Source organism: Mastomys coucha, unplaced genomic scaffold (assembly GCF_008632895.1).
Source record: "Mastomys coucha isolate ucsf_1 unplaced genomic scaffold, UCSF_Mcou_1 pScaffold18, whole genome shotgun sequence".
NCBI lineage: Eukaryota > Metazoa > Chordata > Mammalia > Rodentia > Muridae > Mastomys > Mastomys coucha.
Genome location: NW_022196900.1, coordinates 83,433,617 through 83,443,636, shown reverse-complemented (window position 1 = coordinate 83,443,636; position 10,020 = coordinate 83,433,617).

The following is a 10,020-nucleotide window of genomic DNA, read 5'->3' as shown; positions in this document are numbered from 1 at the left end:
CTTTTTTGGTTTTTCGAGACAGGGTTTCTCTGTATAGCTCTAGCTGTCCTGTAACTCACTCTGTAGACCAGGCTGGCCTGGAACTCAGAAATCCACCTGCCTCTGCCTCTCAGGTGCTGGGATTAAAGGCATGTGCCACCACTGCCCAGCCACCTGTTAAAATTTTTAAACCTCTGAACTGATTGTGGTGGTGAGTACCTGTAATCCCAGCACTCAGAAGGATAAGAGAGCAGGAACAAGAGTTCAAGGCTATCCTAAATAGCAAGTTTGAAGACAGCTTGGACTACATGAAATGCTATAATGAATAAAATCCATGGGCCTTCAGTTGTCTACCTACAGAAAGAAGCTGGCAAAAGCTAGTAGCTAGAGAGATGGCTCAGCAAGTAAGAGCACTTATTCTCGCAGAAGACCTGGGATCAGTTACCAGGACCAACATGGCAGCTAGGAATCATCTGTAACTCCCATTTCTGGGGACACAGTGCTCTCTTCTGACATCTGAGGGCAACACACACACACACACATACATACATACATACCTAGTACCTCTACATCTTTGGCTTTTCTGGAGTTATGGGTAGGGTAGCTCAGTTCTATGGGTGGTTATTCCCACAATTTTTTTAGTCTTCAAAATTATGTTAAGGGGACTGGAGAGATGACTCAAAGATTAAAAGCACTCTCTGCTTTTTAAGACAACCTAAGTGTGGTCCTCAATACCTGAATCAAGTAACTTGCAACCATCTATAAGTCCAGCTCACGGGGTATCTGATATCCTCTTCTGGCATTCCTTTGCAAATACATTCTTTGCATTCATGTCGCACACACACATACACACCCACACATACATATACACACAGAGATACATACACACAAATATATACTCACACACATATACATAAATACACACAGATACATATACACACAGAGATACAAACACACACACAAATACATATATACTCACACACAGATACATATACACAGAGATATACACACAAATACTTATACACTCACAGATATATAAACACACAGATACACGCACACAAATACTCATACTCTCACACAGATATGTACATGTATATAAAATTTTTAAATATTTTTAATATGTAATGAGCTCTTTTTTAAAAAATTATTTATTTTATTTTAGGTATATTAGTACACTGTAGCTGTATAGATGCTTGTGAGCTTCATGTGGTTGTTGGGAATTGAATTTTTAGGACCTCTGCTCTCTCAAGTCACCTCCACTTGCTCAGTCCCAGATGTATTTATTATTATACATAAGTACACTGTAGCTGACTTCAGATGCACCAGAAGAGGGCGTCAGATCTCATTACCGGTGGTTGTGAGCCACCATGTGGTTGCTGGGATTTGAACTTCGGAATAGAAGTCAATGCTCTTAACCCGCTGAGCCATCTTGCCAAGTCCCCTAAGCTCTTCTTTAACTTTTCTTATTCTTTTTATGCCTTTTGTGTTGTATAAAAATTCCTTTAATAACATTTATGTGTCAAGACATCTTTTGTTTTGTTAAAACAGGGTCTCACTTTTTAACCCAAACTGGCTTGAACTTACTGCATAGCCTGGGTTGCTCTAAAACTTGAGGCACTCCTACTGCCCTAATCTCTAGAATGCCTGGATCCCAGGTGAGGTGTGAGCCACCATGCCCAGACTTGACATTTTTGAATCGAGGTTTCATGTATCCTCGAGTAGGCTTGCCTTGAGTTCGATATAGCTGAGAATGAACTTGAATTTCTGATTCTCCTCCTTTCACTCTCAGAACACTAGGGTTACAGGTGTGGGCCATGGCACCCAGTTTACCTAGCTTTGGTGATTGTACCCACGGCTTTGCTGATTCCAGGAAAGCAGTCCACCAACTTAGCTACAGCCCCATCCCCAAAAAGACATCTTTTTTTATTTTTCTTTAATATGTTTATTTTATTTCCTGAATATGAGTGTTTGTATACCATGTGTGGACCTGATCCTCACAGAGGTCAGAAGAAGGTGTTATATCCCATGGAACTAGAGTTACTGATGGTTGTGAGCCACCAAGAGCAAAAGGTCCTCTTATCTGCTGGATTGGTTCTCTATTACCACCTCCCCGGATATTTTAAAATGAGAATTTAGTCCTGACAGTTTTACGTACAAAGATAAATATTCTCTCCACCTACTGACTCTTCTGCCTTAGGCTCCTGAGTGGCAGGCTTACAAGGTATGGTAGTTTGAATGAAAATAGCCTTCATAGCCAGTCCTGCAGATCAAAAGCTCCAGGATCTCCATGACAAGATGTCTCAGAAGAGTCCCAATGAGGATCCAATAATGATGGTGTAGCAGAAGCCAGAGACCTCAATGCAGATGCAATGAACACTTACAGGCAAAGAAGTCTGGACAAAAGGGCGTGCTGTGTGACACACTACAGCTTCCACAACTAGGTGGGGTTTTTATGCTTTGTTTTGTTTTGTTTATTTTGTTTGTTTGTTTGTTTTTAATTTTGTGGGGGAGGTTGCAAGGGTGGAGGGTGGATCCAGGGAGATGAGTGGGATTGGGGTGCATGATGTGAAACTCACAAAGAATCAATAAAAAATTAAAAAGAAAATAGCCCTCATGTACTCATATATTTGAATATTTGGTCCTTAGTAGTGCCAGGGAGTGAGCTATTGTGACAGGCCTGACTATGATGTTTTTGGAGAAATATGGAAAACTTTGTGACTCTGGACCAGGAAAGTGGTTGACTGCTATAAGCAGGGTTTAATGGGATATCCTAGTAGAAGCTTGAAAGAGAGTAATGCAGAGAGCCGTATGTACTGTGGTGGCCCTACTCAAGAGGTATTAGAGGGGAGCAACATTAGCAACTGAGCTAGAGACCAGTCTTGTGATATGTTGGCAAAGAATGTAGCTGCCTTCTACCCTTGTCCAGAGGCTAAATTGAAAAATAATAGACTAATTTCCTTATCAGAGGACAGTAAATACAGCTTACTAGTGACTCTGTCACATGGCTCCTCTTAGGCACGTCTATCTTGAAAAAGAGCAAGTGGAACAGAAATACAAGATGTACAGTTTGGAGGGAAAAAGAGCAACAGGGAGATTTATGTTGGAGTGAAGGCTTGTGCTGAAAGTGTGAAAAGGAATCCAGGGAGAGATGCTCTCAGGGCAAGCTCCCACCAGCTAAACCTCCAACACGTGAAAAGGAAAGGCCTGAGGAATTTTCTGCTCCTACAAAGCAAGAGCAAAGGACAGACAGTGAAAGACTATTGTATGTATTTTGAATAAGAATGTTAGGGCTGGCGAGATGGCTCAGTGGTTAAGAGCAGAGGTCCTGAGTTCAATTCCCAGCAACCACATGATGGCTCATAACCATATATAACAAGATCTGATAACCTCTTCTGGCCTGCAGGCATACATGCAGGCAGAACACTGTATACATAATAAATAATAAATAAATATTTTTTAAAAAGTGGCTGGAGAGATGGCTCCGTGGTTAAGAGCACTGACTGCTCTTCCAGAGATCCTGAGATCAATTTCCAACAACCACATGGTGGCTCACAACCATCTGTAATGGGATCCTATGCCCTCTTCTGGTATGTCTGAAGATAGCTACAGTGTACTCATATATGTAAAATAAATAATTCATTTAAAAAAAAAAAAAGAATGTCCTCCATAGGCTCATATATTTTAATGCTAAGACATCAGGGAATAGTACCATCTGAATAAGATTAAGAGGTGTAGTCTGGTTAGAGGATGTGTGTCACTAGGGGTAGACTTTGAGGTTTCAAGAGCTAACATCAGGCCCAGTGTGTCTATCTCTTTCTACCAGTGAATCAGGATGTAGTTCTCAGCTATTGCTCCAGCCTGCTTGTTCCCCTACTATGATGATAATAGACTAAACCTCTGAAACTGTAAGCATGCATCCAATTAAGAGTTTCCTGAAGTGGAAGTTTCTGGTCATGTCACATGATGCAGACTCACATGGTGTTTGCTGAGGCTAGACCCATGGGAGGACACGTGATGTTTGGAGAGCGTATAAATAGGACTCAGGGGACAGTGATGGAATGCTTGCACAGTGGCTTCCCTGATTTTTACTCTGATGACAGAGGCACAGCAGAGAACTTCTCCTGGCATTGTGGCTAGTTCTGCTTGCTCCCACTGACTTGTGCAGATTCGGTGGAGGCCTGGCTGTTTCTGCTGGAACAGAAATTGGTGGGCCACCGCTGCCAATTCATGTTTGGTATCCTGACACTACTGAATTGGACTGCTGGGATTCAGACAAACAGAGATTGAATCGCCCCAAAGGACTGCTTCTAAACAGGTCTACATCTCCTTGTCCTACTTCCCATTTCTTCTCCCCTACCTTTAGATGGTGGGCTAAAAGGAGAGCCTTTATTAAAAGTAGGTTTTGATCACTTCTCGGCCTTTTGGCTAAGATCAAGTGTAAAAGTAGATTTTGAAAAAAATCTAAGCCTACAGTTTCCTTTTATAAGAGTTTCCTTGGCCATGCTTTTTCTTCACATCAGTAGGCATATGATTAAGACGTATGGGGACTTTTGAAGTTGGACTAAATGCATTGTGATATTTTCACAAACCTGTAGGGGCCAGGGAGTAGAATGTGATGGTTTGAATAAGAGCGCCTCCATTAGCTCATATGTTTGAATACCCTCGCAGACTTGTTCAAACACATGAGTCTATGGGAGTCATATCTAGCTATAGCATAATAAAAAGTACATTTAGTCCAACTTCAAAAATCCCCAAGGTTGGGGACTGGAGAAATGGCTCAGCGGTTAAGAGCACTGACTGCTCTTCTGAAAGTCCTGAGTTCAAATCCCAATAACCACATGGTGGTTCACAACCATCTGAAATGGGATCTAATGCCCTCTTCTCGTGTGTCTGAAGACAGCTACAGTGTACTTACATATAATAATAAATAAATCTTAAAAAAAGAAAAGAAAATCCCTATAGTCTCCAGCAGTCTCAACAATGTTAAAAGTCCAAAGTTCAAAGTCTCTTATGAAAACAAACAAAAAAAAGGCCGGGTGGTGGTGGCGCATGCCTTTAATCCCAGCACTTGGGAGGCAGAAGCAGGTGGATTTCTGAGTTCAAGGCCAGCCTGGTCTACAGAGTGAGTTCCAGGATAGCCAGGGCTACACAGAGAAACCCTGTCTTGAAAAAACAAAAAAACAAAAAAAAAAGTTTCTTATGAGATCCATCCAATCATTTAACTGTAATCCTGAAATCAAGACAGGAAACCAGCTGGGAAAACTCCAAACTCTGCATCTCCATGTCTGATGTCAAAGCAGTTTTCAGATTTCCAACTCCTTTTTCATCTTTGTTGACTGCAACAAACTTCTTTTCCTGGTCTGGTTCCATGCCCTGTTAGGAGCATTCCTCAGGAGATATCCTATGGCTCTGGCATCTCGAAAATCTTGGGGTCTCCCAGGCATCTTCAATGTTACAGCTTCTTGTTTCAATGTCTGGGATCCACACATGATCTTCTGGGCTCCTCCCAAGGGCTGCTGTTACTTCTCCCTATGTAGCATTTTAAGCACAGGTTGATCCACTCCAGTGCTGCTGCTGTTCTTGGTGATCATCCCATGGTACTGGCATCTCCAATACACTGGGGTCTTCTGTTGCAACGAGGCTTCACAATAGCTTCTCATAGGTTCTCTTCATGGTGCCAAGCCTCAAATCCTTTTCGTGACCTCTTCAGTCCTGAGCTGTCAAGTGCAACTGAGACTGCAACTTCATCAGTGGCCTTCCATGGCCTCTCACAGTGCCAAGCCTCAGATGTTCTTCATGACCCCTTCATGCCTTCAAACCTAGTACCACCTGGGTGACTCTTACACATTACCAAGTCCTGGAACACAGATTCTTTGTGCTCTCAGAAAAAAATTTCCAGAAGATTTCACGTCAATGGTGCTGGTCTCTTCTTAATCACTGCTAATTTCTTAGCTCCAGCTAACCAGCATCAATTGTCCCAGTAGTCCCTTCTATTTTTCCACTCTAAAGCCAGAGCCATATGACTGAAGCTGCCAAGTTCTGTTGCTTGATGGGGCTGGAACATGGCCCCTCCTTATTTTATTACCAGCTTTCTGTTTTCCAATTCCTCTCTGCCTAAGCTTGGCTTTCCTGGTACTTGCTCTATAGATTTTCCTTGAACTCAGAGATCTGCATGGCTATGTCTCTTATAATGCTGGGATTAAAGGCATGTACCACCATGCCTGAATTAAACTTTTCTTTCTTTTCTTTTTTTGATTTGTTTGTTTGTTTGTTTGTTTTTTCGAGTTTTAGAGACAGGGTTTCTCTGTGTAGCCCTGGCTGTCCTGGAACTCACTCTGTAGACCATGCTGGCCTCGAACTCAGAAATCCACCTGCCTCTGCCTTCCAAGTGCTGGGATTAAAGCCATGCGCCACCACCGCTCAGCTAAACTTTTCTTTAGGCTGGAGAGATTGCTCAGTGGTTAAGAGCACTGACTGGTCTTCCAGAGGTCCTGAATTCAATTCCCAGCAGCTACATGGTGGCTCACAACCATCTGTCCTGGGATGCCCTCTTCTTGACGTGTCTAAAGACAGGACAGTGTGCTTACATGCATTAAATAAATAAATAAATAAATAAATAAATAAAACCTTTTCTTCACCTAGAACTTGCTCTGTCTCAGGCTAGCCTTGAACTCAGAGATCTGCTTGACTTTAACTCCTGGGATTAAAGGTGTGTACCACCACGCTTGAATCTAAACTTTGCTGGGTAGGATCTTGCCCCAAAGTCGAACTCCCTTAATTAATTTCAATATCCTTGAACACAGGATTCAGCCTGTGTTCATTTCACTTCCTGACTCCTCTTTGATACTCAAACCATATATTTCATATTTTCCCTTTCTCAACTTGCTATGCTTGTTGAAAATGCTCTTCATGAGACTTAACCAGAGAACAAAGTCTATGATGGGTGTTTCTGAGACTTCCTTTGTCAGTGGAGTTAATCTGAGTCTCTTCACCTTAGACTTAGGCAGACTCTTCAGACAAAGGCAAAAATTAGCCACGTTATTCACCAAAATACTATAAAAGCAGTCTCTAGGGCACATACTGAAATTCTTGTCCACTGAAACCTCTTGGGCTAGGTCAGCACAATTCAAATCACTCACAGCAGTAAACTCTTCCATATTCCATCCAGGATAGCCCATTAAGCCCCATTTAAAGCATTCCACTGCTTTCCAAATCCAAAGTCCGCAAATCCACATTCTTCCATACAAAATAATGGTCAGGCCTATCACAGCAATACCCCACTTCTGGTACTAACTTCTGTCTTATTTAGCATTTTCTTCTGTGAACAGACATCATGACCAAGGAAACTCTTATAAGGACAACATTTAACTGGGGCTGGCTTACAGGTAGACAGGATATATGCTAACACAACCCCCAGAATGTCACCTTGTAGTTTTTGAACTTAAAAACCCTCAAATAAAGTGGTGTAAAGCCTCCTTTTTGTTAAAAATTCATTTGTGTGCCAGGCAGTGGTGACGCATCCTTTAGTCCCAGCCCTCAGGAGGCAGAGGCAGGCAGATCTCTCAGTTCAAGGCCAGCCTAGTCTACAGAGTGAGCTCCAGGACAGCCAGAGCTACACAGAGAAACCCTGTCTTAAAAAAAAAAAAAAAGCAGCATTTACCTATAATCTCAGCACTCAGGAGGCAGAGGCAAGGAAAGGAGAGAAAAAATTCCTAAAAGTTGTCTTCTAACCTCTACATGGATGTAACATGGATGCACACATATATGGCATACACATGCTCAAGAGTGTGTGCAAGCACACAATGATAATAAATAAGTATGATTTTCCAGGCTGGAGTGGTGCACACCTTTAATCCCAGCTTTGAGAGGCAGAGACAGGCGGATTTCTGAGTTCGAGGCCAGCCTGGTCTATAGAGTGAGTTCCAGGACAGCCAGGGCTACACAGAGAAACCTTGTCTCAAAAAACCAAAAGAAAGAAAGAAAGAAAGAAAGAAAGAGAGAAAGAAAGAAAATGGATGGAACTGGAAAAATATCAAGTGTGGTAACTCACACTCAGAAAACAAAGACAGCATGTTCTGTCCCATAAGTGGATCCTTTATATATGGGCAGTTGTGCAGAAGTGAATGTATGAAGAACCCAGGATAGTAGAAAGGGGGAACAATTCTCTAAGAGGATGTATGGAGGAGGTCTAGTAGAATACATGTGATACAAAAGTGTGAAAGGTGGGAAGGTATATAGAGCAAAAGGTCAGGTAGATAAGAGAGAGGAAGTCGGGAGAGGGAGGGAGAAGGTGTTCTGGTTAGTTTTTTGGGTTTTGTTTTGTTTTGTTTTGTTTTGTTTTAATCAACTTGACGCAGCTAGGCTTATCTGAGGGAGGGGAGTCAATGGAGAAAATCCTTCCCTCCGGATAGCCTTGGGACCAGCTTTATAGGGGATTTTCTTGATTGATTTGGGCAGGCCCAACCCACAGAGGGTAGTGCCAACCACCCTACCACCTGAGTGGTCCTGAGTTGCATCAGAAAGCTGACTGAGCACACCATAGGGAGCAAGTCAGAAAGCAGTGGTTCTCCAGAGCTTCTAGGCACAAGGAGTCATAATTACAGCAAAACTCAACTAAAGTATATGTCACTTCTTCCAAGAAGATGGGCTCTAGAGATGAGGCTACATGTATTACCTTAAGGTCCTAGGGAAGGTCTCAGTCAGACAGACAGCACAGAGGTCATTTGGGCTTTTAGCCACCTCTGATCCTTGTTGGGGAATCTTGGAGGAGCCCCTGGCTGTACAAATGGTGCAAATGTCACCTAGACTGTTAGTCATCTCCAATCCTGCTTATGGGAGTTTGGTATGGCCCTTCAGATAGTGCAGACCAACAGGGTATTAATCACCTCCACTCCCAGCGTTCTAGGTGGAAAACAGGTTATATAGCTTTTCCTCTAAAAAAAAGACAAGCCTACATGTTTGACATTCCTGGCTTCCCTTGAGCTATCTGTGAACACAAGGACCTTTGTACTCCTAACAGATATAACCTGTGTAAGTGGAAAGCTGATTCCAGAAGCTTTAGGTCATTAAATGAAAATCCCATTGCTTGGAGTGAGCTACTTCCCCATGACTTGTTGGCCAAGGAGCTTCTTGAGGTCCCCCAAACCATACAGGTAATTGCCACTGTTAGTGGATGCCTGCCAGAACAGAACAGTAAGACCCTGGTACTTAAGAGGCTATATACTTGCTTTGGTTGTAAGAAACAAACAAAAAAATCAAGCTAGAGCCTGGCGGTGGTGGCGCACGCCTTTAATCCCAGTACTTGGGAGGCAGAGGCAGGCAGATTTCTGAGTTCGAGGCCAGCCTGATCTACAGAGTGAGTTCCAGGACAGCCAGGGCTACACAGAGAAACCCTGTCTCGAAAAAACAAAAACAAACAAACAAAAAGAGATGCTGGAAAGCACTATGTAGATTTCAGAGGAAGAATTTCCATCAACAGCCTTCCAAGACGTAAATCCAATGTAAAACAATATCCACCATCCAGGGAAGATGAGCCCACCATGATAGCAAGTCTGTTATGGGGTTAGCAAACTGCTTTCTGATTGGATTTGATCTCTACTCTGCAGAAAAGAACTTACATAAGGTCCTGAAAATACCCTCACAAGCCTGGGACAAGGGAGTTCATAAATCCTACAGAGAAAGCCACTTGTCTTGGGAAATGGACAGGATGCTGTCATGTAACAAAACTTTTCCAGAGGAAGCAAAACACACATCTACTCACCCCAGATAGGGAACCCACGACAGACCAAAGTACCAATGTCACCAAAGTTTAACATGGTGAACCAATGACTTTGATTCAGATTATTTACAGGAATCTCCAGCATTTAAAAAACAAAAGAGAGGGGAAGAGAGGAGAGGGTAGAACAAGTGAAGGTTATGGTGGCAAGTACCTTTAATTCCAAGCACTCAGAAGGCAGAAACGGGCAGATCTCTGTGAGCGCTAGGCCTGTTTACACAGTGAGACTCTGTCTCAAAAGAAAAAAGGAAGGAAGGAAGGAAGGA